Source organism: Bufo bufo, chromosome 2, assembly GCF_905171765.1.
Source record: "Bufo bufo chromosome 2, aBufBuf1.1, whole genome shotgun sequence".
NCBI classification, from domain to species: Eukaryota; Metazoa; Chordata; class Amphibia; order Anura; family Bufonidae; genus Bufo; species Bufo bufo.
In genome coordinates, this window is record NC_053390.1 from 557644148 (window position 1) to 557671426 (window position 27279).

A 27279-nucleotide genomic window follows, 5' to 3' on the forward strand; every position below is an offset into this window, starting at 1 on the left:
TGTAATCCGTTTTCACACGTTTTTCCGGATCCGGCGGCCAGTTCCGGTGTCGGAATTGAACGCCGGATTAAAACAACGCTAGTGTGAAAGTAGCCTTAGTCACCCATAGCAACCAATCATGTTCCACCTTTAATTTTTCAGAGCTCCTTTGGAAAATGAAAGATGGAATCTGATTGGTTGCTATGGGCGACTAAGTCAGTTCTACTTTACACCAGTTTTGATGAATCTCCCCCATGTTCTGGAAATAAAAAAAGGATGAAGATAGTACAAGCTGAGATTTTTGCTGAACGCAGAGATGGTCAGTGAAAAAAATTATCATGTGCATATACCAGATGAAATGAATGGGTGAGTGTTCAGTCTGGATGCTGTCCACTGTAAAAACAAATCACATCACAAAAAACATGTACACAAGCAATACTTTTGTCAGTGAAAAACTGAAGTTTTCCCTCTTATGCCTCATTCACACTTCAGTGTTTGGTCAGTGATTTCCATCAGTGATTGTGATCCTGAACCAGGTGCGGCTCTAAACACAGAACAGGTGCAGACCTTTCCCTTATACCTTATGTCTGTGGAGGCTCCAATCCTGGTTTTGGCTCACAATCACTGATGGAAATCACTGACTTAGGGGTCATGCACACAACCATTGCTGTTTTGCGGTCTGTTTTTTCCCGGATCCGTTGTTCCGTACCCGAGTTTCTTTTTCTCTGATTTAAGTCCTCCTTCGTTAAGTTATTTCACAAAACATATCCGTATGCGATCCGTTTTTTGCGATGAGCAATATGGGCATAGCATTTCTACAGTATGGATCTGCAAAATACAGATGAAATACGGATGACATATGGATGTGTTCCGTGTGCGTTCCGTATTTTTTGCGGACCCACTGACTTGAATGCGGCCTCGGACCGTGATTTGCGGAGAATAATAGGACATGCACTGCTTTTTTGCGGAACGGAAATACGGAAACGGAATGAGCACGGAGTACCTTAAGTTGTTTTTGCGGACCCATTAAAGTTAATGGTTCCGCATATGGTCCGCAAAAAAACCGGAACGGAAGCGGAAGGAAAATACGTTTATGTGTATGAACCCTTAGGATCCGCAAAAAAAAAAAAAAAAAAAACGGATGACATCCGTATGCCATCCATTTTTTTTGCGGATCCATTGTAACAATGCCTAAAACGTACAAGAATAGGACATGTTCCATTGCATACGGATGCGGACAGCACACTGTGTGCTGTCCACATTTTTTGCGAACCCACTGAAATGAATGGGTCCGCATCCTATCCGCAAAAAGAACGGAATGAACACGGAAACAAACAACGTTTGTGTGCATGTAGCCTAAGGGCTCATGCCCACAAACGTAAGGGCTCCGTGCCCGCGCTGTTGACCGCAAATTACGGTCCGCAATGCACAGGCACCGACCGTGGGGCAGCCGCATGCGGATCGCGGACTCATTCACTTAAATGGGGTCCACGAACCGCATCCAACGGTGCATGCACTACTTTTTTGCGGTGCGGAGGCACGGCCAGAAACACTCTAAACACAGAACAGGAGCAGATCTTTCCCTTATACCTGATCTCTGTGGAGGCTCCAGTCCTGGTTTTGGGTCACAATCACTGACCAAAACAATGACGTGTGAATAAAGGCTTAAGCTCTTACATTTTCTGCACAGATAAAAAAATAAAAATAATGAAGAATGGCACACAGCACCTCCTAGCAAACATCAGAAACCCAGCCTATGGGCTAGTTCTCACAGAGGCATATCTGACGCAAATTCTGCCGCAAAATCCCCTCAGGACCAACACGTTTTACCTATAGATACATAGTAACATAGTACATAAGGCCGAAAAAAGACATTTGTCCATCCAGTTCGGCCTGTTATCCTGCAAGTTGATCCAGAGGAAGGCCAAAAACCCTGTGAGGTAGAAGCCAATTTTCCTCACTTTAGGGGAATAAAAAATTCCTTCCCGACTCCAATCAGGCAATCAGAATAACTCCCTGGATCAACGACCCCTCTCTAGTAGCTATAGCCTGTAATATTATTAAGCTCCAGAAATACGTCCAGGCCTCTCTTGAATTCCTTTATTGTACTCACCATCACCACCTCCTCAGGCAGAGAGTTCCATAGTCTCACTGCTGTTACCGTAAAGAATCCTCTTCTATGTTTGTGTAAATGTAATCATAGTAAAAAACACTTTTTTTATGAGTTTTTTTCCAATATTTTTTGATGGTTTATACATTGCTGTGGTGTTGCTTTTTAAAAACACTTCAAAAAGGTGACAAAGATACATTATTGAAAAAAGCATGCATTTTTCATGCAATTGTGTCTTTTTTTTCTTCTTACAGGTGATATTAAATCAATGTGTTCAACCGATAAAAACAGTATAAGCAACTACTATATCGCAATACCCTGGCAGTCACGGTAAAAATGCACGTATGGGGTTATTTATTAAGATCTGACCATTTTTGAGGAGTATTTTTACCCGAGGAGGAGTACGAAAGTTACGGTAATTAAATTACATAAGGCCTAGTTCACACGAACGTATGGCTTTTATAGTTTTTTCCGGTCCGTTTTACACTGATCCGTTGTTCCGTTTTTGAGTTCTGTTGTGTTTCCGTTTCCTTTCTGTTTTTTCCGTATGCCATGTACAGTATACAGTAATTACATAGAAAAAATTGGGCTGGGCATAACATTTTCAATAGAGGGTTCAGCAAAAACGGAACGGATACGGAAGACATACGGGTGCATTTCCGTATGTGTTACTTTTTTTTGCGGACCCATTGACTTGAATGGAGCCACGGAACGTGATTTGCGGCCAAATATAGGACATGTTCTATCTTTCAACAGAACGGAAAAACGGAAATACGGAGACGGAATGCTTACGGAACACATTCCGTTTTTAATGTGGAACCATTGAAATGAATGGTTCCGTATACGGACCACAAAAAAAATGCCCATACACTCGCAAAAAAAACGATCGGGTGAACTAGGCCTAATACATAAGCCTGCACTCGCTCACATATGCGTTGGAGGCTGCGTTTGGAGCCTCAGTTGCAGATTCTGTTGAAGGACCAGACAAAAAATCCTCGCATGCAGCACTTTTTTTGTCTGGTAAAAAAACAGGATCCCGAACAGAAACTGAACGGATCCCATCATAGTAGGCAGAGTCTGTTCAGCTTCTTCCCTGTGGAGCAACAGGAGGGGGGGGGGGGGGGGGGGGAGCAGGGTCACTAGTGGGGTGAGCAGGGTTACTAGTGGGGTGACAGAAGGAGGGGGGGAGCAGGGTCACTAGTGGGGTGACAGAAGAAGGGGGGGAGCAGGGTCACTAGTGGGGTGAGCAGGGTTACTAGTGGGGTGACAGAAGGAGGGGGGGGAGCAGGGTCACTAGTGGGGTGACAGAAGGAGGGGGAAGCAGTGTCACTAGTGGGGTGACAGAAGGGGGGGGAGCAGGGTCACTAGTGGGGTGAGCAGGGTTACTAGTGGGGTGACTGAAGTAGGGGGGGAGCAGGGTCACTAGTGGGGTGAAAGGAGGAGGGGAGAGCAGGGTCACTAGTGGGGAGGAGCAGGGTTACTAGTGGGGTGACAGGAGGAGGGGAGAGCAGGGTCACTAGTTGGGAGGAGCAGGGTTACTAGTGGGGTGACAGGAGGAGGGCGGAGCAGGGTCACTAGTAGGGAGAAGCAGGATTATTAGTGGGGTGACAGGAGGAGGGTGAGCAGGGTCACTAGTGGGGAGGAGCATGGTTACTAGTGGGGTGACCGGAGGAGGGGGGGAGCAGGGTCACTAGTGGGGTGACAGAAGAAGGGGGGGGAGCAGGGTCACTAGTGGGGTGAGCAGGGTTACTAGTGGGGTGACTGAAGGAGGGGGGGAGCAGGGTCACTAGTGGGGTGACAGGAGGGGGAAGCAGGGTCACTAGTAGGGTGAAAGGAGGAGGGGAGAGCAGGCTCACTAGTGGGGAGGAGCAGGGTTACTAGTGGGGTGACAGGAGGAGGGAGGAGCAGGGTTATTAGTGGGGTGACAGGAGGAGGGCGGAGCAGGGTCACTAGTAGGGAGAAGCAGGATTATTAGTGGGGTGACAGGAGGAGGGCGGAGCAGGGTCACTAGTAGGGAGAAGCAGGATTATTAGTGGGGTGACAGGAGGAGGGGGAGCAGGGTCACTAGTGGGGAGGAGCATGGTTACTAGTGGGGTGACAGGAGGAGGGGGGAGCAGGGTCACTAGTGGGGTGACAGGAGGAGGGGGGAGCAGAGAACTGGGAGACTGGACGGAACCATGATTGGGGGAGGGGGGAATCACTTACTTAAAGACTGACAGGCTCCTTAGCTCTCTATTTGCCCTGTCACGTTTGCCAGGGTCCTTGGGCAGCGCGCCCCGCTCTCCTTACTACAGCCACCCCCCTTTTCCTTCCAGCTCCCGCCGGCTTTCCCTACCTGACCCGACCTGTATCAATCTGGCGCGCCTTGCTGTAAGGGGCTTTGTTATTGGTTATTTCAGACACAGGCAGAGTCACTGTGCTGCCTGTGCCGTTCACAGCGCGCACTGCGCTGATGACTGTGGGGGAAAAGTCTAAGGTGTATTGGTACGCCTTAGAACTTAAAACAGAAGTTCGCTCATCTCTAGTCATAGACGCTTCTACAGGCGTTATTGCGACCTCTGAAGACAGACATTCTAGACGCTGGTCTTAATACCCCTTGCTTTGGACCATAATGCACCTAAGTTATGTAGAAGCGCCGGCCTCTATATAACTTAGGCGCATCCAGCACTGGCCTAAATCTACGCCAAACAGGGATGGGATGGGCCAGCCAGCCCCCTTACATGCCAATCACCCTTTTTCAGACCTTGCGCGAGTGGGGAAAAGTCGCAGATTCGGCAGAAAATCCCCTTTGCGACCAAATCTGCGACAGATATAAAACAAAAATTGGCATATATCTAATAATAAATGACCCCCATAAATTTTGTTGTTTTTTCTTCTTTTTTTTTTTTTAAGGAAAGACAACAGTAAAACGTAAACCTGCCCTAAGACCTTTTTCACATGAGTGATGCAGAACTTGTCCAAATTCTGTCAGCAAAAAATTCTGTTTTCTTCATTGTTTTCTGCCAATCAGTTGAGTTGCCCATTTTTTCTGCACAGATGCAATTCATTTTTGCGTTTTTTTTCATGCAAGTGAAAAAAACCTGAAAAATAAGGGCTCATGCAAATGGCTGTGTTTTGCGAGTCCGCAAAACAGATACCGGGCAAGTGTATGCCGCCTTTTTTTTTTTTACTCCTAAGGAAATGTCCTATCCATGTCGTCAAAATAGGACATGTTTTTTTTTTGTGGGGCTGCATCTGAATGAAAGGGGTCTGCATCCGCACGGGCAACATCCGTGCGGATTCCGAGGATGGATCCACACCCATTCAACTTGAATGGGTCCGTTATCCGTCCACACCGCAAAAAAGTAGTGCATTGAGGTGCGGAGGCACGGAGAGAAACCCCAAAGAAGCGCTCCGTAGTGCTTCCGTAGGGTTCCATGCTTCCGTTCCGCACCGGACCTTCCAGATTGCGGACCCATTAAAGTGAATGGGTCCGCATCCGTGATTCGGTGCAAAAACAGCTGGGGCTGGTTAACTGCGGACCTACTGTTTGAGGCCCGTGCATGAGCCCTAAGTTTGAACATGCTGTGATTTCTCCTGAATGGACAGATGAGATGGTCAGTGAAAACCATTGCTCATGTGCATATACCCATTGAAATGAATGGGTCAGGGTTCATTCCAGATGCTATCCGTTGTAAAAATAGACAGCATCTGGATGGAAACATCCCTCGCGTGAAATAAGCCTTAGGGCTCATACACACGACCGTATGCATTTTATGGTCCGCAAAACACAGATCTGCAAAAAATATGGATGACGTCTGTGTAACATCTGTATTGTAACCATGCCTATCCTTAAAAAAAAAAAAAAATCGGAACGGACACGGGCAAAAAATACGTTCATGTGCATAAGCCCTTAGGCTAAATTCACACAAGTGAGTTTTCTGAGCGGATGCGATCCATTTTTACAACGGATAGCATCCAGACTGAACCCTGACCCTTTCATTTCAGTGGCTATATGCACATGAGCAATGCTTTTCACTGACCTCCTGCCCATTCAGGAGAAATTGCAGCATGTTCTATCGTCATCCGTTTTTCATGCAAGACTGGTGCATTAAAGTTAATGGATCAGAGAAAAACACTGACTGCCATCCATGTGTGGTCTATTTTTCAATGTTGTGGCTAGTTTCAGATCTGCAGCTGTTTGGTCATATACTGGACACTGCTTTGTTATAATGAGATCCTTCCTTTTATATATCCGTCAGGCTATAATAGGATCCATTTCTTGCATGAATATTGGCATTTTGCAAGACAAAATAACGCAGCATACAGAGGTATTCCGTCAGTTTCTGTTCACTGGGATCTGCAACGGAAGATCCTGCCAGAGCCACCTCTGCAGATGTGAACCTAGCTCTACATATGGTGTGTGTTATTCTTCAGTTTTTCTTCCTGCATGTAACAAACACATCAAAAACTGATGATATCCACACGGAAAAAAAACACAAGAACTCAACACATTTGTAGGACACTGAAGAAAACCTGAGAGAAGAGAAAAACATCAGTTTTTACGGACAGAGCTTAAATAAGTTCTGAATTGATCATTTGAAAGAGGCCTAAGGAGGCAATGAGGGGAATTTTTCAAGTTGTTTTTTTAGCACCACGGTCATTATTTGCGCCAAATTTGTCAAGTGTCACACGTCATTAGATAAGTATGACGCATCGTTAAACACATCTACAGAGGTTACATCACTTTATATTCTATACCCCCACTGAAATGAAATTGCGACCATTGAGAGATTTTTTACATTTATTAAATCTCATGCATCTCATTAAGGCCTCCTGCACATGACCGTAGGTTTCCCGTTTCCGTATTGCGGACCCGCAATACACGGGCACCGTTCAGTGTGCATTCCGCATCACGGATGCGGACCCATTCACTTCAATGCGTCCGCAAATCTGGAGATGCGGAATGGTGATGAACAGAAGCACGGAACGGAACCGTACGGAAGCACTACGGAGTGAATGGGTCCGCAATCCGCTGCGGCTACCCCGCGGTCGGTGTTTGTGCATTGCGGCCCGCACTTTGCCATGAGGCGCACACGTAAGTGTGCAGGAAGCCTAATAAAGCTAACCACGCCCACTTTTCAAAATTGGCCTGAGCAGCTTAGAGTATAGCCACAAGCTTCTCTTGGGAGGCGGCCAACTTAGGCTACTTTCACACTAGCGTTTCAATTCCGCTATTGAGATCTGTCATAGGATCTCAATAGCGAAAGAACGCTTCAGTTCTGTCAGAATGCTCCAAAATGCATTCCATTCCGTTGCATCTCCATCGCAGACAGAGTAACGCTACAGGCAGTGTTTTTCTGTCCGCGATGTGGTGCAGAGCAACACAATGTAAGTAAATGGGGACGGATCCGGTTTCTCTGACACAATAGAAAACTGATCTGTCCCCCATTGACTTTAAATGGAGTTCATGAGGGATCCGTAAGACATAATACAACTGGATCCGTTCATGACGGATGCATACGGTTGTATTATTGTAACGGAAGCATTTTTGCAGAACCATGACGGATCCACAAAAAACGCTAGTGTGAAATCAGCCTAAACACGCCAACGTAGGAGCCATATTCAATTTCTATTAACTACTGTAGTTATTAATCGCATTATGTCTTCATTGTTAATGATCATGTGGTATACAACGTGGCCAGTAACAATGAAGACAGAAGAAACAATGCAGTTTTAATACAACCACATGGTACTCTGCTGCAGGAAGAGCCGCACGGCCACTCCGTCTGGTCGTACCTTTAAAATCCCAAAGTCCAAAATCTCAGCGAAAAAAAGCCCAAAATGTTGCAAAGCCAGATTTTGCGACTTTGAAGCCAGATTTCTGGAGCGCAGGGCTTGATGAATTCTCCCTTAAATGTCTAGATGCTGTAATCTGTACAGCATGTGTGATTCCATTGTACTTCTCAGTAATTTTCATGTCTAACATGAATACTGTTCCAGAGCTGCGAAGCCTTTGTTATTAAAATGAAGCCATTTCTGGGGATGGTAAAAGGCGCAGAATACAGATTGTGAAATGTGAACAGATACGTCGGCTTTATTAGGCCCTTTCACACGGGCGAGTATTCCGCGCGGATGCGATGCGTGAGTTGAACGTATTGCACCCGCACTGAATCTCGACCCATTCATTTCAATGCGGCTGTTCAGATGAGCGGTGATTTTTACGCATCACTTGTGCGTTGCGTGAAAATCGCAGCATGCTCTATATTCTGCGTTTTTCACGCAACGCAGGCCCCATAGAAGTGAATGGGGTTGCGTGAAAATCATAAGCAAGTGCAGATGCGGTGCGATTTTCACGCACGGTTGCTAGGAGACGATTGGGATGGAGACCCGATCATTATTATTTTCCCTTATAACATGGTTATAAGGGAAAATAATAGCATTCTGAATACAGAATGCATAGTGAAATAGCGCTGGAGGGGTTAAAAATAAATAAAAAATAATTTAACTCACCTTAGTCCACTTGTTCGCGATGCCGGCATCTCCTTCTGTCTCCTTTGCTGAACAGGACCTGTGGTGAGCATTAATTACAGGTAAAGGACCTGTGGTGACGTCACTCCGGTCATCACATGATCTTTTACCATGGTGATGGATCATGTGATGACCGGAGTGACGTCACCACAGGTCCTTTACCTGTAATTAATGCTCACCACAGGTCCTGTTCAGCAAAGGAGACAGAAGGCGATGCCGGCATCGCGAACAAGTCGACTAAGGTGAATTAAATTATAATTTTTTTATTTTTAACCCCTCCAGCGCTATTTTATTACGCATTCTGTATTCAGAATGCTATTATTTTCCCTTATAACTATGTTATAAGGGGAAATAATACAATCTACACAACACCGATCCCAAGCCCAAACTTCTGTGAAGAAGTTCAGGTTTGGGTACCAAACATGCGCGATTTTTCTCACGCGAGTGCAAAACGCATTACAATGTTTTGCACTCGCGCGAAAAAAATCGCGGGTGTTCCCGTAACGCTCCCGCAACGCCCGTCTGAAAGAGGCCTTAAAGCAGCGATTATGGGGGCAGACATTGTTCAGTACTTTGTCTCTCATCCCATTGAACAGGACATTCAGCCTCCCGAGCCTGAACTACAACCCCAATTCCAAAAAAGTTGGGATGTTGTGGAAAATGTAAATGTATTTTATTCACAACATATCATAGAACACGAGATGCTGAAAGTGAGACCTTTTATGAAAATAATTTACTCATTTAGAAGTTGGGACAGGGCCATGTCTACCATTGTGTAGCATCCCCTCTTCTATTAAAAGGGGCATTTATCATGTAGAGAAAGTTAATACAAGGCACTTACTAATGTGTTGTGATTGTCCATATTGTCTCCTTTGCCATATTATACACTGCTTGTTTCCAGGGGAAATAGTGCAGTGCAGATATGAAGCGGCCAGGAAGGGACCTGCTGTGCCTGTGTGAGCTCCCACGGTCCCGACCACCAGAGTAGCCAATATTAGTTTTTTGTACAGTGTGTAAGCATGGCCACTGCTGAAGGGTTGCAGGGTGGTTGTAACCCATGGGTACAAGCTATCTAAGGCCTCTTTCACACTTGCGTTGTTGGGATCCGGCATGCACTTCCGTTGCCGGAGGTGCCTGCCGGATCCGTAACAACGCAAGTGTACTGAAAGCATTTGAAGACGGAACCGTCTTCCAAATGCTTTCAGTGTTACTATGGCACCCAGGACGCTATTAAAGTCCTGGTTGCCATAGTAGGAGCGGGGAGCGGGGGAGCGGTATACTTACAGTCCGTGCGGCTCCCCGGGCGCTCCAGAATGACGTCAGAGCGCCCCATGCGCATGGATGACGTGATCCATGTGATCACGTGATCCATGCGCTTGGGGCGCCCTGACGTCACTCTGGAGCGCCCGGGGAGCCGCACGGACGGTAAGTATGCTGCTCCCCTGCTCCCCGCTACACTTACCATGGCTGTCAGGACTTTAGCGTCCCGGTAGCCATGGTAACTATTCAGAAAAAGCTAAACGTCGGGTCCGGCAATGCGCCGAAACGACGTTTAGCTTAAGGCCGGATCCGGATCAATGCCTTTCAATGGGCATTGATCCCGGATCCGGCCTTGCGGCAAGTCTTCAGGATTTTTGGCCGGAGCAAAAAGCGCAGCATGCTGCGGTATTTTCTCCGGCCAAAAAACGTTCCGTACCGGAACTGAAGACATCCTGATGCATCCTGAACGGATTACTCTCCATTCAGAATGCATTAGGATAATCCTGATCAGTATTCTTCCGGCATAGAGTCCCGACGACGGAACTCTATGCCGGAAGACAATAACGCAAGTGTGAAAGAGCCCTAAGGCCAATTAATAAAAATATATATTTTTAATACAAAAATGTTGGCCTACTGAATGGTATGTGCAATATATGGACTCAATACTTCATCAGGGCTCCTCTTGCACAAATCACTGCATCAGGCCTCTTGCACACGACCGGTCCACAAAAAACGGATCCGCAAAAAATACGGATGACGTCCGAGTGCATTTCATTTTTTGCGGAACAGCTGATCCCTGATAGAACAGTACTATCCTTGTCTGTTATGCGGACAATAATAGGACATGTTCTATCTTTGAAAGGAACAGAAATACGGAAACGAAAGGCATACGGAGTGCCTTCCTTTTTTTTTTGCGGATACATTGAAATGAATGGTTCCTCAATGAGACGTGGCATGGAGGCGATCAGCAGACCCCCCCCCCTCCCTCCCTTTTATTTAACACATTGGTGGCCAGTGCGGCCGCCCCCCCCCCCCCCTAATTAAAATGACCGACCCCCCATCATTGGTGGCAGCGGAGAGTTCCGACCGGAGTCCCAGTTTAAACGCTGGGACTCTGATCGGTAACCATGGCAACCAGGACACTACTGCAGTCCTGGCTGCCATGGCTACTTAGCAATTTTAGAAGCATTATACTTACCTGCGATGTCTGTGACCGGCCAGGCGCTCCTCCTACTGGTAAGTGAAAGGTCTGTGCTATAAGCAATGCGCCGCACAGACCTTTCACTTACCAGTAGGAGGAGCGCTCGGCCGGTTACAGACATCGCAGGTAAGTATAATGCTTCTAAAATTGCTAAGTAACCATGGCAGCCAGGACTGCAGTAGCATCTTGGCTGCCATGGTAACCGATCGGAGCCCCAGCGATTAAACTGGGACTCCGATCGGAACTCTCCGCTGCCACCAATGATGGGGAGGGTCGGTCATTTTAATTAGGAGGGGGGGGGGGGGGCGGCCGCACTGGCCACCAATGTGTTAAATACAAGGGAGGGAGGGGCCGGCCGCACTGGCCACCAATGTGTTAAATACAAGGGAGGGAGGGGGGGGGGGGGCCGGCCGCACTGGCCACCAATGTGTTAAATTCAGGGGGGGAGGGGGGGGGTCTGCCCCCTGCTGCCTGGCAGCACCTGCCAGGCAGCAGGGGGCAGTCATGTACACAGTTCTTTTAGTATATTCTAACCTGAAGCGTCCCCATCACCATGGGAACGCCTCTGTGTTAGAATATACAGTCGGATCTGAGAAAAATCAGATCTAAAAAGCTTTTATGCAGACGGATCAGCGGATCCGTCTGTGTGAAAGTAGCCTACGGACAAGGATGACGGACGCGGATGGCAATCTTGTGTGCATCCGTGTCTTCTCACGGACCCATTGACTTGAATGGGTCCGTGAACCGTTGTCCGTCAAAAAAATAGGACAGGTCATATTTTTTTGACGGACAGGAAACACGGATCACGGACGCGGCTGCAAAACGGTGCATTTTCAGATTTTTCCACGGACCCATTGAAAGTCAATGGGTCCACGAAAAAAAACTGAAAACGGAACAACGGCCGCGGATGCACACAACGGTCGTGTGCATGAGGCCAAACTGTGGTTATTACACCAGGTTTACTGGCCAATTGCTGAATTACTGAAATAATATAACTTTTTAATGATATTCAATCTCCCATTGAAATGAATGGGAAGCATATAAAACAGCTCCATGCAAGTCCATGCGTTTTTTGTGCATTATCCGCGCTGAACTTTAAGCTGAAAATGCAGCTTTGTATTGACGTGAACACACATTGGTTTAAATAAAATGCATCAAAAAATCCCATCAAAAAGTTTAAAAATGGAAAAACACGCAAAAAGGCTCTGAAAAAAAGCTGTGGATTTCGTGCATTTTTTTCAACATACCCTTTATCTGTTTTTTTCTGTTTGGCATTAGGATGGCACTTATGACAACCACATATGAAAAAGTGACAGACACAATGGGGGAGATTTATAAAAACTGGTATGGGGAAAAACTAACTTAGTTGCCCATAGCAACCAGCTTCCACCTTTCATTTTCCAAAGGAGCTCTGAAAAATGAAAGGTGGAATCTGATTGGTTGCTGTGGGCAAATAAGCCTGTTTTCCTTTATGCCAGTTTTGTTACATCTCCCCCAATGACATGAACAGGCGAGTCTAGTGGAAGAAACGAATCAGAATAGAGCATGCTGTGATTAACTATTAATGGACCGATTGTCCATGAAAATAATATACATGTGAATTATCCCACTGACTTAAATATGTCAGTGTACAGTCCACACGCTGTCCGTTCTACACTCTCGAACACAGAAATGTGAAAATCGCTCATCTGAATGAGCCAATAGTGTCAAAAGACAGGATGCCACTAAAGGCAAAAGTAAAAAAATACTAAAGTTTGCTGCAATAAAAAATAAAAAAAGTCATTCAGAATGGAGCAATGAAAGCTACACTGGATCTGCTTTCAGATGGGGTTCACCAGGTACTTTAGATGGCAGGAATACATTGCATTGTGTGTGAGAAAGCTTAGGAATTGATAAGATCTCAGTCATTGGCAGGCCTGTGATTGGTGACGCTGCCAGCTCCTGCCTGACGTGTACGGCATTATGTGACTACAGTACATTAGACCCAGGAGCTCACAGCATCATAACTCATGATGACGACGGGAGTTCTGTGGGAGAAGCGTGACGGTCACGCCTATTGTATTTCCCGGACCAACCATTAAAGTACTACTACCCTAATATTATGTAAAGACGTGCAGTAACCATGTAACAAGGATACCTGCTACAAAACAACATCCACTGGCGGTATAATAAGACTAATTACAGTAACAGCTTCCTAGTAAATATTTAATAATGAATCAAGCAAGCAGTGATTATGGAAGCAGCCTGGTGCTTGTCATGTTATCCAGAAGAAGTTGGGTAAAGTGGCAGTGACAGGCTCTAATGTACTCACACATAAAGTAAGCGCTCCAGCTCCCATCCTTCCAGGACGTGTCTAGGAGAAATGATGGATATGAGAAGAAGAAAACCAAGTCCGCAATCTCCTGTGATGCTCCAATAATCCTTTTCTGGACAGGGTCAGTAGTGGGATGGACTGGCAACAGTGTACCTAAAATACGCTGCATGCCACCCCACATTTACAGGCAAGCACATGGCTGGGAAGACCCTGGAGAAACCGGATCCACAGGCAGCTATTGGTAAGTGGGAAAGGGTCATGTGACAGGAGCTTAACCCTATTAGCATGGAAAAGGAGCAGGCTCTGTATGCTTAGCTCTGTCCCAGCATCACACCATTCATTGTATTAGAAGACTGCCATATCGGATTACAGAGTGGATGTTATCCTGCATCAATTTGGTAGAAAGCAACTAATTAGAAGTAATGACTTTTGTTATGATCCAGCCTTCCATATGTTATAATAATAATAAATTTAAAAAACACAGTACAATATGGAGGTACACTATACGGAGAAAAGTATTGGGCACCTCTCTTAATCACTGAATTCAGGTGTTTCATTCACTGACAAGCAATTCGTTCATCATATCTTTTCTGTGGCGGAGGGACTGTCTTTATAGCTCTGTTCAAATGTACTCTTTCTGATGAGGCCACATTAAGACCATCTTAATCTCAGGCATGTGCCATTACTATGAGTAGCAGTGCATGCACGAATATAATTCATTACGAATCCGGATTTGTTATGACTGCGGAACACGCCATAAGTCCCAGGTTCAGACTCATAATGAAGTTCATTCGTGCATGCTACTCACAGTATCGGCACATGCGCAAGATTAAAGGGGTTCTCCGGGCTCTCATATATTGATGACCTATCCTCAGGATAGGTTATCAATATCAGATCAGCGGGGGTCCAACACCAGGCCCCGCCACTGATCAGCTGTATGATGAGACAGCGTGCGCTGTGTGCACGTGCCATCTCCCATCTCTCTTCCTGTTCACTGCTGCTTTGCCATAGACAGCAGCGGTAATCAGGAAGGCCAGACGGGAGACGGCAAGTGCGCACAGCGGGCGCCGTCTCCTCATTAAGCTGATCGGCGGGGGTGCCTGGTGTCGGACCCCCGCCGATCTGATATTAATGACCTATCCTGAGGATAGGTCATCAATATTAAAAGCCCAGAGAACCCCTTTAAGATAGTATCGGGAGATCTGCACCATCTTAATGTGGCGTCTTGAAAAGAATACATTTTTACAGCGTTATAAAGACAGTCCCTCTGCCACAGTAAAGATAATAATATGAACAAATCGGATTCGCCTGCACTGGGACGAACCAATTGGCTCATCACTAATTCAGTGCCATTGCCACAGGTGTACAAAATCCTGCCCTGGCCCTAACTATGCAGTCTGCCTTTACAAAGATTTGTGAAAGAATGGCTCGTTCTAAAGAACTCACTAAATTCAAGCGTTGCACTGTAAGGCCCCTTTCACACAAGCAAGTTTTCTGCGTGGGTGCAATGCGTGACGTAACCGCATAGCACCCGCACTGAATCCTGACCCATTAATTTCAATGGGTTTGTGTACATGAGCGTTTTTTTGCACACATCAGTTCTGAGTTGCATGAAAAACGCAGCATGTTCTATGGTATGCATTTTTCACGCAGCTCTGGCCCCATAGAAGTGAATGGGGCTTCAGTGAAAAATGCATTGTATCCGAAAGCAAGTGCAGATGCAATGCGTTTTTCACTGAAGGTTGCTAAGAAATGTTGTTTGTAAACTTTCTGTTTTTTCATCACATGCGTGAAAAACGCATCAAAACGCATTGCACCAGCACGGAAAAAAAATAGCGCAAATGCAATCGCAGACAAAACTGACTGAACTTGCTTGCAAAATGGTGCGAGTTTCACTGAACGCATCCGGAGCCAATCTGTATCATTCATGTGAAAGGGGCCTAAGACTATATTCACACTGCCGCTAAAAACGGTTAAAACTTTGCATTTGTGTGTCACAAATTTCTTATCCATTTCCCAACCATCTTTAATGGCCGCTTGTCCACTGTTCACCACCCGTTTTTGACGCCTGTATAAAAAAAAACAAAAAAACAGAAACAGATGAATTTCATTGGCCTTCAAGGCTGACAATCTAACTATGAAGATATAATAGTGTAGGTTGCAAGAAACTATGGCACTGATCTATCATACCTTCACTCCAGAAGGCGATTGCACAAAAATCTGCAACTTTTTGCACTCACTTGCACAAAATTTTGTGACTTTTTGCATTTTTAAACCACTCACTTACTTAAAATATTCTCCTCATGATAAATTCCCCCCTATATGCAGATCTATTCATTATATTTTTTTTTTACAGATTTATGGTGACCAAAAACTCCTTTGTTTTATTCCTGGGGTCATCTACTAACATAGGGATCCTCCGGTCCACCTGCCAGCTCACCTGGACTACCATCAAGGCAACAGTGCAGCCTTCGACACCAGAAGACTGGCTGCAGATTTCAGGCGCATTTTAAATTGCGGCACATTTTCCTTACTGCATAAGGGGACTGGAAGGAAAGCACATCTGCGTTAAGATGCCTGCAGACTCTGGCTCCCATTTCTATAATTACTAACAGTATTTTTCAGTGGTGCTGTAGGACTTGGCTGACAGCGATTAACGGTTCAGTGCAGACTACTTCCTAACCACAGAGGTTTTATTCCATGGTAGCAAGACTACATCTGATTGGGTTGTTGACTGTTTGCATGGACATCAACAGTATTTGCTGATCATTTTTTGTTTCAGTTTATAGTTTGCCCGTAACCATATATTTTTTTAATTTAGCACCAAGTTATAAGTGATAATATTTTTTATTATTTTTGAAATCTCATTTTGCATTATTATTTTTTTTTTTATATAGTTTATATGGTAATTATTTCATGAACATTTTGGCAAAAATATAAATCCAATACCTCATTAACGGATTGATAATGTTTTAATTAAGATTTATTTGTCTGTGTTTCATTGTTTAAAAATAATAATAATAATTTTATTGACGATATTGAACAAAACAGCAGTTTGCGCCAAAGGTACAGAGAGAACTGAGCAGTCTTGCGCTCTGCTGTTTCCATAGTTTCCCCTATGACAGAATGGGATCTGTGGAAACAGTGTAGCTTGCTTTGCTACACTGTTTTCATAGCTTTGAGAAACTAGGATGTACACTACACAGTGGACACATCCCGCTGTGTCCACTATGTTGTTTCCTTCAAACAAACCACCTTAACACCTACCGAAGTGTTATACTAGAATGATAAAGTTCCTTTTGTAGACGTCAGCATTATGTTCCCAACACATTTCTTGGAGGTGCAAAAAACAAACACCACTTTTTTACTTTTTGCGCCATCCAAAAAAGGTTTCTTTGTCCCACCTCAAATCATCCTGGCACCTCCCAACCACCGAAAGAAACACAGTACAGTGGTCCCTCAAGGAACAATATTAAATGGTTCTAAGATGATCCATAGATCTTTGCCTCACCAGGTGCTAGGCTGCACTGCTGATCCCGAAGCCAGATACTTGAATCTCTCATTACTAATTGGTGGACGTGAATTCACTTTTCTTAACGCCTATGCCACCAACCAAAACCAGGCTTCCTTTATTCTAGACCTAGTTGATAAAGCCCTTCCCCTTATCCAAGGAACGGTCGTCTTCTGTGGCGACTTTAACCTTACTCTTGACCCCACAGTCGATATTTCAACCTGACGTGCCACCCTTCCCTACTTCACTATTAAAAAAGTTAAAAGAGCATTCCTCCAATTACAACTCTGTGACCCATGGCGCCTCCAGCACCCAGCAGAACTATACTTTTTATTCTGCCTCTCACTCCTCTTACAGCCGCATAGACTATATTCTCCTCCAACAACCAGATCTATCGTGGTTGAACACACAAATAGGCAATATCCTGTGGTCAGACCATTCCCCAAAATTCTGCTCCCTAAACCTCCCCTTCCTTACTAAAAACAAATGGACTTGACGCCTGAACAAACCTCTCCTTCTCGACCCGGTGTGCGCTGCTGATCTTACCAGCACTGTGTCAGACTTCCTGTCGGATCACAGTGCAGACGCCACTCCTCTTCCAATGAAATAGGAAGCCCTGAAGTGTGTCTTGCGCGGTGTCTTTATTAAACATAGATCCCATCTCAAGAAGGAGAAAGCACAGTCCCTCAAACTTGCATTACAAAAAGTCCCCCCCCTTAGAACTTGCCCACAAGCGAGCACTCTCCTTGATCTTCAAAACGCACGTTTGGATGCCAAACGCTTGTTAGAAGCGTCCTACAAATGTATGATACAAATATGTCAAAGCAAATTTTACGAATATGGTAATAAGAGTGGGCGCATGTTGGCATGGGCTCTTGGGAAAAAAAACTGGCTGTTTCACATATCCCTGCGAAAAATATATATATTTGGATCGCATGGTACACACCATCACAGATATTGTGTATTCTTTCCATTCCTTTTATTCGGAGCTCTACAACCTGACCCGAGCTTCCTTAACACAGGCAGATTACACACCTGAACCCTCCTTTCAGCTTCCCAAATTATCTGCACTAGAATCTGCTGGTTTGGAGATGCGATTCACGGAAGTAAAGCTCTAAACGGTTCTCAAATCCTTGCCAGGGGGTAAGAGCCCAAGCCCTGACGGGCTCACAGCAAGGTTATACAAATCCTTTGCGGTGTCTCCTAGGCTTCCCTTCCCGGCACAGGCCACTGAGGCCCATATTGCGGTCATCCAAAAACGAGATTTTGTAAAACTTACCAGTAAAATCTCTTTCTCGCTCTTCATTGGGGGACACAGAGACCATGGGTATAGCTATGTCCTCTAGGAGGCGTTGACACTAGATAAAGCTTTTAGCTCCTCCCCTGGCAGCTATACCCCCTCCAGCCTGGAGAGAGAGCTTCAGTTTGTGAGAAGCAGTAGGAGAAGCAAGTAAATCAACGAAACAATGTGGAACAGCAACAATGCCAAGAACCGAACCAGGTTCTAACCAGCAACAGCCACAACTGTGGCCGAACAACAATACTGGGTGGGTGCTGTGTCCCCCAATGAAGAGCGAGAAAGAGATTTTACTGGTAAGTTTTACAAAATCTCGTTTTCTCGCCCATATTCATTGGGGGACATAGAGACCATGGGATGTCCGAGAGCAGTCCAACAGGGAGGGAAAAACCACAGACCCATGAAGCAAGCGCCCGTGCAGTCAACTAAGAACTGTCGCCTGCAAGACCACGCAGCCCACATCGATGCATAAGTATGCACCTGGCAACTTCTTGCGAACATGTGCAAAGAGGACCGGAGCCACCTTACATTACTGTGCAGCCAAAGCGCGATTCCTTCTAGCCCAAGAAGCGCCCACCACTTTGGGGGAGTGAGCCGTGACACCTAAGGGTGGAACCCCGCTCTGAGCGCGGTAAGCTGCAGCACTGCCAGACCGAATCCAACGTGCAATCGCCCTTTGGGGGCCGCCAATCTCCAGCGATGACCCTTCTGAGAGAAAAAGGAGGTCCGTACGCCGAGAGGGACTGGAGGCAGCTAATAATGAGTAGAGCACTGACAACGTCCATAATGTAACTCCCTTCCGTAGGGCGCGAAGGAAAGGAACGTGCTATGGAAGTCAGAGACTACCTTCGGGAGAAGAAGGAATGCTGGAGAAAACCATATTCAGATCCCAAGGCAGTAAGGATGATACAGAGGAACCATATGTGCCGCTCCTTGAAAGAAGATTCCCACGGGCACCAGGGAACCTGGAAGGCTGCCCAAGACGGAAGCGCCAACACCTGACCCATCAAGGAAAAGTAGAAAAGAGAGAGAAAAAAACAAAGTGAGGGGGACATCTTGGCTTCAGAGAAGCCTCAGAAGGACCCACAGGTCCCAGAATAGATACTGGCGATGCAGACATCCTGTCCTGAATCATAGTAAGGAAGGTATCCGCCGACCGGTCTCAATAGCCACGCCGTCATTGAAAAGGTCATGTAAAACGGAACCCCCTGAAAGAAGGACGTCTCTGAGTGGCAGTGACGAAAGGACGTCTCCAGGAGAACGAGGTCGGCGTATCACGCACGACGAGTCAGTTTCGGAGCGACTAGGATATGTCTGAATGTCCTCCATCCGGACCTTCCGTAGAACCCTGCGAAGGAGGGGAAGAAACTCCCGCCAAGGAGAATCAGGACCTCCATGGCGGATGCTTCCGGAACTCTGGCTCTGGAGAGAAGGCGGAAGCCCTTGTGCAGATACCGTTAGCACACCCGGACCAATGGAAGAGTCCCTGTAGGAGGAAGAATGTGGAGGGCGGCACAGCCCACCAGTTAGGACCAGATCGTGTCTGGAATGGAAAGGCACCAAACGAATACCCCATGCAACGCAGGTGAGGGAAGGTAGCAACGTAGGAACTACCAAGGCATACGGGGTGACAATGAACCATGAGCCAGAGGGGGAAAGGCAGGAGAAGCAATAGGCTAGGTCTAAGCCCCTACCCTGTAAGAGACCGACGCTACACAGAAGTAGCCAAAGATCAAGCGGCCGTGCCAAAAGAACTCTGCCCGAGAAGGAAGCCAGGCAAGGGAAGTCACACTGCAATGCCAGCCCCATATCCCAGCAGAGGAGGGAACACCCGTAGAAGCCACCGAACCGATGCTAGAGAGTCCACCGCCTAGCGAGGGGCTGTGTAGTAAGAACCCAAGCATGTAGGGAAAATAATACCGCTACCACAGTGGTAGCCAGCGCTTGCCCCGGCAACGCAAAAACTGAGGGAGAGGCCCGATACTATCCGTAGAAAACACGTGCCACACTGCCCCAGTGGAGCTAACCCTAAAAATTCTACCTGGAAGGGCGCTGAACAGGCGCAACTGCCAAGCTAGCTCCAGGGTAGGACCCCTACCAGAGGGGGATGTCCCACCGCAGCAACCATAAACTCGAACATTAGCGACAAGCCGCACCTGTGGAGGAAAACAATCTGTAGGAGCTAAATTTGAGTCGCCAGCATAACCACTTCCCCAGAGAATGGGGAGTGGTGGATAGAGCATACGGAGTCAGCGAAAAGAGTCGACCCGTTGGAACGTACTCACTAGGCAAGTGCAACGGGGTATGTATTACGTATTGATGCGGACAATATCAGGACCGACCGGAGCAACAGAGGCCCATGGAGAGGGGGGGCTGTAAGACCCACAAGTGATGCTAGGAACCCCCTGGAAGACAGAGGATGTCATAATCAGGTGCGAAACCAGCACCAAAAGAAGGATGTAACGATGAATAGCCACCGTATCCACTGGTGGCACCCATATAACACTAGGGTAAGAGTGTCGGGAAATAAGCGAAGGCACCTAGAGCCATAGTGCCGCAGAGGATGTTTAGTTACTCCCCGCTAGTGGATCACTAGCGGAAGGGGGAAATGCGACGGAAGCACGGTGATGTGCAACACTCCGCCTATGAAATGATAGCGGACAGTCGGAACCGTATTCAATGTAAGAGTAATTAGCTACCTAAGGAAGGTGTGAGCATACGGCAAATACTGGTCAGTGGTAGGGAGAATACCCCACCTAAGAAGGGGGGCGAATGCCCACAGCGAACTAGCGCATATGGCGAGTCCTGTACCCCGTGAAGTGCAATAGTGCACCTAAGGGGGTAATGCATACAGCACATAATGTAACCAGTGACAATGTCATCGCGCCACCGATGGATCTGCATATGGCAAGTCATGGTACTTAGTCCACCTATGGCAGGGGACAATGTATAAAGCAGGCACTGTATCCTGAAGTAGTGCAGTTACACCACCAAAGGAAGTGGGCAATGCGTACGACAGTACTGCTGGCCACCTAGACGCAATCTCTGGAAGATTGCTTTGGACTCATATCAGGATCCGAATCAGAGATTCTCCCCGCTTTGTGGACGGACCCGCCCCAGTGAGGGACGGTGTGTCTGAGCATGATTTTTAGGGAGGAAGAGTAGGGGAGCGGAAATATTCGAAAAACTGTCCTGCTGCGGTTCGCTTGCGCGTAGAGCTACCCTTCAGAATTTCGCCCCTGGCAGTTGTGGACCGCGCAGGCGGGGACTTATCAACCAAACCACCCGAGGGTGGAACGGAAACTCCCAGAAGTCTCTCCACCGGATTGTGAAGGTGTTGCATTATCAACCAAAGAACCCCGGAGGGTGGATGGGAGATTTCAGCGGACCCCACTGGATTGCGCAGGTGGAGAATTATTAACCAACAACCAGGAGGGTGGATTGGTAATCCCAGAGGCCCTCCACTGTATGGTGCAGGTGGAGAATTTATCAACCAAACGGCCCCGTAGGACAGATTGGGATCCTGCAGAGATCCTTCACTGAGTTGCGCAGGTAGAGAATGATCAACCAAACGGCCCCGTAGGACGGATTGGGATCCTGCAGAGAACCTTCACTGAGTTGCGCAGGTGGAGAATAATCAACCAACCCTGCGGTGGTCCGTCACTGGATTTTGCAGGCAGAGAATCATCACCAATCGGCCCCGGCGGTGAGAATCATCACCAAACGGCCCCGGAGGACGGATTGGGATCCTGCAGCGGTCCCTCACTGGATTGCCCAGGTGGAAAGTCATCAACCAAACGGCCCAGGAGGACGGATTGGGATCCTGCAGCGGTCCCTCACTGGATTGCCCAGGTGGAAAGTCATCACCAAACGGACCCGGAGGACGGATTGGATCCTGCAGGGGTCAGTCACTGGTCAACCAAACTGCCCGGAGGCGGTATTGGGAATTATGCGAGTGTGGCTGAGGAGGGGGACCCGTATGGACGGACATGTCCTATATTATTATTATTTTTTTTTTTATAAAACTAGGAAGCTGGCCTCAATGACAAGAGAGATGTACAGTGCACTTAGGGGAAGGGCCCCAGATAATCAGGTGCCAGCCTAAGAATGGTGGGTAGCCATGAAGGGTTAAGGCAGTGGCTCAGCAGGCGACTGGGGGAGGGGGGAGAAGAATTTGCGCCAGAAGGCTGTCTCCTCTTCTTTACATTCTGGTTATGGAGCATCTTATGTCCTCCATACACGCCAATCCAGACATCTCGGAAATAATGATCGGAGAAAGTGAATACAAATGTGCGGCTTTTGCAGATGACCTCCTGCTCTATATAACTAATCCCCACATTTCTGTGCCGTCTTTGCTCCATGAGATCTCCCGTTTCGGTGAGTGGACCAACTTCAAAAATAAACATGTCCAAGTCGGAGGCCTTGGTTGTCTCCCTATCTAGTGCACTGGTCTCTTCCCTCAAAACCTCCTTTCCCTTTTCCTGGCCACCAAATCACCGCTGACCTAACGCGAAATTTTAGACTAATCTTCACCCCTCTCCTCCAACAATTCCAGAAGGACCTTGTTAAGCCTGGCGCCGAAGGGATTTTTCCTGGTTCGGCAGGATTAGCATGCTGAAAATGACTATGTTACCAAAACTACTCTATCTCCTGCAGACTATCCCCCTCCATATTCTATCCATATTCTGGTCTCACATACGCCAATGCTTCATGCAATTCGTGTGGTCACCCGGTAAGCCACGAATTAAATGGGGAAATAATGACCCGTTCTAAGGGGGGGGGTAGGTAACATCCAAGTCTTGGGTTCGCACGTGACTCCTCCCCCTGCTCTATAACGGTCCTACAATGGCTAACAGGCACTACACGTCCCACTCTCTCTAAGTCATCCTTTACAGCCCATCATACGTTTGCAACATTAACATCCATAAGTCGCCACACCACACTAATTGACCCTAAAGGTCCTCTGGTTCCGATAACGGACCATCCTCGCTTCCCACCGGGACGCTCGTCTCGGCCCTTCCGCCGGGCACAAATACTAGCCCGATCAGATTTTGCCATGTCCTCTCGGGATCCTCACTGAAACCTCTACCTCAACTACTTGGGATCCCCACCCCATGAACCCACAACTCTTTTGAATATTTACAACTAAAGCACTAACACTCATCCATATGTAAATCCCACACATTGACTCAAAACCTCACAACATTTGAGCAGATGTGCAGCTCCACCTCAGCTATTTTTAGAAACATATCAACCATATATAAACTGCTGATACATCAACGCTCCTCGTGTCCTCCTCTATTCTGTCAGGCCTGGGAACAGGACTTGGGTATTCCTTTCACCCCAGTCCAATGTAATAGAAGTTTTCTTCTATCTCACAAAGCACTGATCTCTACTATAGCCCAAAAAACGAGTTACAAAAATGATATCCAGATCGTACAGAGTACCTGCGTTGCTCCATAAATGGTTCCCCACAGTGTCAGATCGCTGCTGATGTCACACGGAGGAGGGTACGATGATCCATATCTGGTGGCATTGTACTATTGTACGTCCTTTTTGGAACCTTGTACACAGGGTTATCAGAGAAGTAACGGGCATCCCCATCCAGAGTGGTTTGAGGAGATTGCCCTATACCAAAGAATGGAGGACCTTATTAGTTTGACGCCCTTGGATACCTCACGATACTCGAAGACGAAGGACGCATTCCGTTCCTCGGAAACTTTTCGCAACATTCAACTGTAAATTACGCATATCTAGACACTGTCACCTTTTAAAATCCGCAGCATGTCAATTTATTTTATTTTTCCTGACCGGATTTTCTTCCTTCATTTTGTGATTATACTATTACTGGAGGAAATAATGGGGAAATTACTATTAATGGAGGCACAAATGGAGCCATTATTAATTCTGGGGGGGCACTAATGGGGTCATTACTATTACTGGGGGCAATAATGGGGACATTACTATTACTGGAGGCATTATTAATTCTGGGGGATGCTAATGGAGGCATTACTATTACTGGGGCGCACTAATGGGGGCATTGTTAATTCTAGGGGGCACTAATGGGGGCATTACTGTTACTGGGGACACTATTAATAAGGGGGGTATTATTAATTCTGGGCTGCACTAATGGGGGCATTATTAATTCTGGGCGGCACTAATGGAGACATTAAATAATATTACTAGGGACACTAATATTACTGGGGGGCACTAATGGAGGCATTAATATTACTGGGAACCACATTATGACAGCGACTTCTCGTAGGAGAAGGAGCTGCGATTCTCGCGAGAACTTGAGCTCTTTCTCCCTGGCTAAGAGCAGGGCGCTCTGATTGGATGCGCTCGCAGCCAGGGAGAAGATAACCGCGCCCGGGAGAAATACAAGTGCACGCCTAGTATAACCGAGTCGCCTCATTAGCATATGAGGCGCCAAAAGATACGGGGGCCACAGAGGACGGAAAAGGGGGGTAATTTAGAAATAAAAAAGTGACAAGACATCAGTGGGGGCCGCACTATAAGGTAGGATAATAATTAGATTAAGGATATCCAGGTGAAAGGTCCTCTTTAACACCCATGTTAAGCCAAGCCCCCCACAACCACACTGCCTTCTGGGTGTCGCTTAACGTTGCCGATAGTTTATTGAGAAAGGTGGCAACCCTACCCGTAGCAGGAGCGATGAAGTGACATCACTGAGCCGAGCACAAGAGCGCACAGGCCGGTGAGTGCACAGACAGGGATGATCACTCTCTTTAATCAGCCCAGCAGGTGCAATGACTTGACTTATCACGCCTGACGTGGGGGACAGCGAAAGCCGATAAATCATGGCGTATAGAACTGATGGCTCCCTGCTTCGCCATTGCATTCAACTCTCTCTGCGCGTCCACAGGATGCAGAGATAATTGAAAATGGGACATGCTACAGGTGTAACGGGACCGCAGGACAGCCACTGAAACCTGGGTCTGTCCCGCCAGATCTGGGACGCTCAGGTGGTATGCGTTTGGTGTGGAAAAACTTGAGCCAATGCGCCGTCACATTTACAATAAAATGACAATAAAACAAACATGTAACATGACGGAAATATGAATTAGGATTTCAACTGCTGCTCAGATTGTGCATCCAACTACAGTGCAATGCAAGTGAAGGGCGTCTACCAAACTCTGTTCACACACGATAGAAATATGCACGCCCCATATGGCACAGATTGCGGCAGATTTCATAGTTTACATATGGCTCTGCTGCGTGGCGCTGCCCTCATCAACATGGCAATCATTGGTGACGACAACTACTTGTGTCTGAATGGAAAAGTGACAGTTTTTTGCTGTTTGGGCCAGTCTGTGTGCGGTCTGTAAAACACGGTCCACATGACGGATACATGTTTCAATGCGCCCTCGGTTCCGCTGATCCGATCTCGCTGCATGATAGAAAACTACTACTGAACTACTGAGCACATCCTCCCACGTCAATCCATATTACTACAATAAATTATTCAGCCTTGGGCGCCTGACTGACATTTTCAAAGCTGTGCCATTGACTCTGACCTGCTGTGATTTCAGAAGGCGGAATAGAAAATAAGAGAGATAAAACCATGTGTACGGCCGCCGCTCAGCAGCATTCCTAACAGGTCTGTTTAGGACATCCCATGAAATGACAATTCTGGAGCAAATATATAGTGCTGGTCCTCTATTATTCCTCCTAAAAATAGATTAATAAATTGACAACTGGGTGTTCAATCATTGCTGACTACGTCAGAGCATGTAGGGACTCACCCCCCTGACAAAGGGAATGGTAACACCCAGTTGTTAATTTATTCCTAAATCTCTAGGGCTAATAATAAAAGACTGGTATGACTCAGCGTTTACGAAATTATGTTCCAGAATTGTTATTTTATGGAGAATACAAGTATTTAGTAAAATCCACGTCAGGAGAGGCGACAGGTCCTCATCAAGCACCGTGTAATGATAGCCAAAGCAGCTGTATACATGTGTATGCAGTGAGCTCCCTCTAGAGGCAGCTGCAGGCTGAAAGAATTTTATCATTTTGGCCAGGTTTACGTTTTGCCTTATTTACCAACTGTATTGCAATTACGGTAATCGCAGCAAAAACACTGCATTTCTGCTGCAACTACGGAAAACAAAGCGTAATGCCCAGCTATAGGGTACTGTAAATGCTGTGGTGTCACACACAGGAACCGTATGTGGAAAATCCAGAGCCTTTACAGTGGCAGTGAAGTGGACGAGATTTTGTAAAATCTTCTCCACATGCTGGAAAGAAAACCTGCAGTGTAAGGCCTCATACACACCAATGTATTTTCTGTGTTCGTTACGTTTTTTTTTTTCCGGACAGTATGCGGAATCGTTTCAATGGTTCCGCCAAAAAAAAAAACTGAACTTACTCCGTGTGTATTCCGTTTCCGTATGTCTGTTTCGCAAGAAAATAGAACATGTCCTATTATTATCCACATTACGGACAAGGACAGTACTGTTCAATTAGGGGCCAGCTGTTCCGTTCCGCAAAATATGGAACGCACACGGATGTCATTCGTATTTTTTGCGTACAGCAAAATACATACAGTTGTGTGCATGAGCCCTAAGTGCTTATACACGTTACCCGATATGTTTTGAAGTCCACAAACCGCGAATCCGCAAAACACGGATACCGGCCGTGTGTATGCTGTAGGGTTGTTGCGGGGATCGAAATTTCGATACCCAATCAATACTTTTGTCCCGGTATTGGGGGCGGAGGAGGGGCGGGCACACTGTGCCACCAATGATAGGAGGACCTCTTATAGGTCCGGACTTTGTGAGGTAGCAGGCTACATAGAGCGGCGCCCAGGGATCTCCCTGCACTTACTATTATTCCTGGGCGTCGCTTAGTTCGCCCAATGTGCCCCCGTTACCGTCTCCTGCTCCGTATGCTAATTACTACTATCAGAGCAATGGGCAGGAGACATCAGCTTCTCTTCTGGGCGTTCCTTCTCCCTGGCTGTGACGTTCTGCGCTGCGCTACAGCCAGGGAGAAGGAACGCCCAGGAGAGAAGCCGATGTCTCCTGCCCATTACTCCGATAGTAGTAATTAGCATACGGAGCAGGAGACGGTA

At 46.8% G+C, this 27279-nt stretch overlaps 1 protein-coding gene across 1 annotated transcript in view; it reads right to left on the minus strand.

Moving 5' to 3' along the window:
• FAM13A (family with sequence similarity 13 member A) overlaps positions 1-27279 on the minus strand; it is a 272278-nt gene that overhangs the window by 242161 nt on the left and 2838 nt on the right. The window lies entirely within an intron of this gene.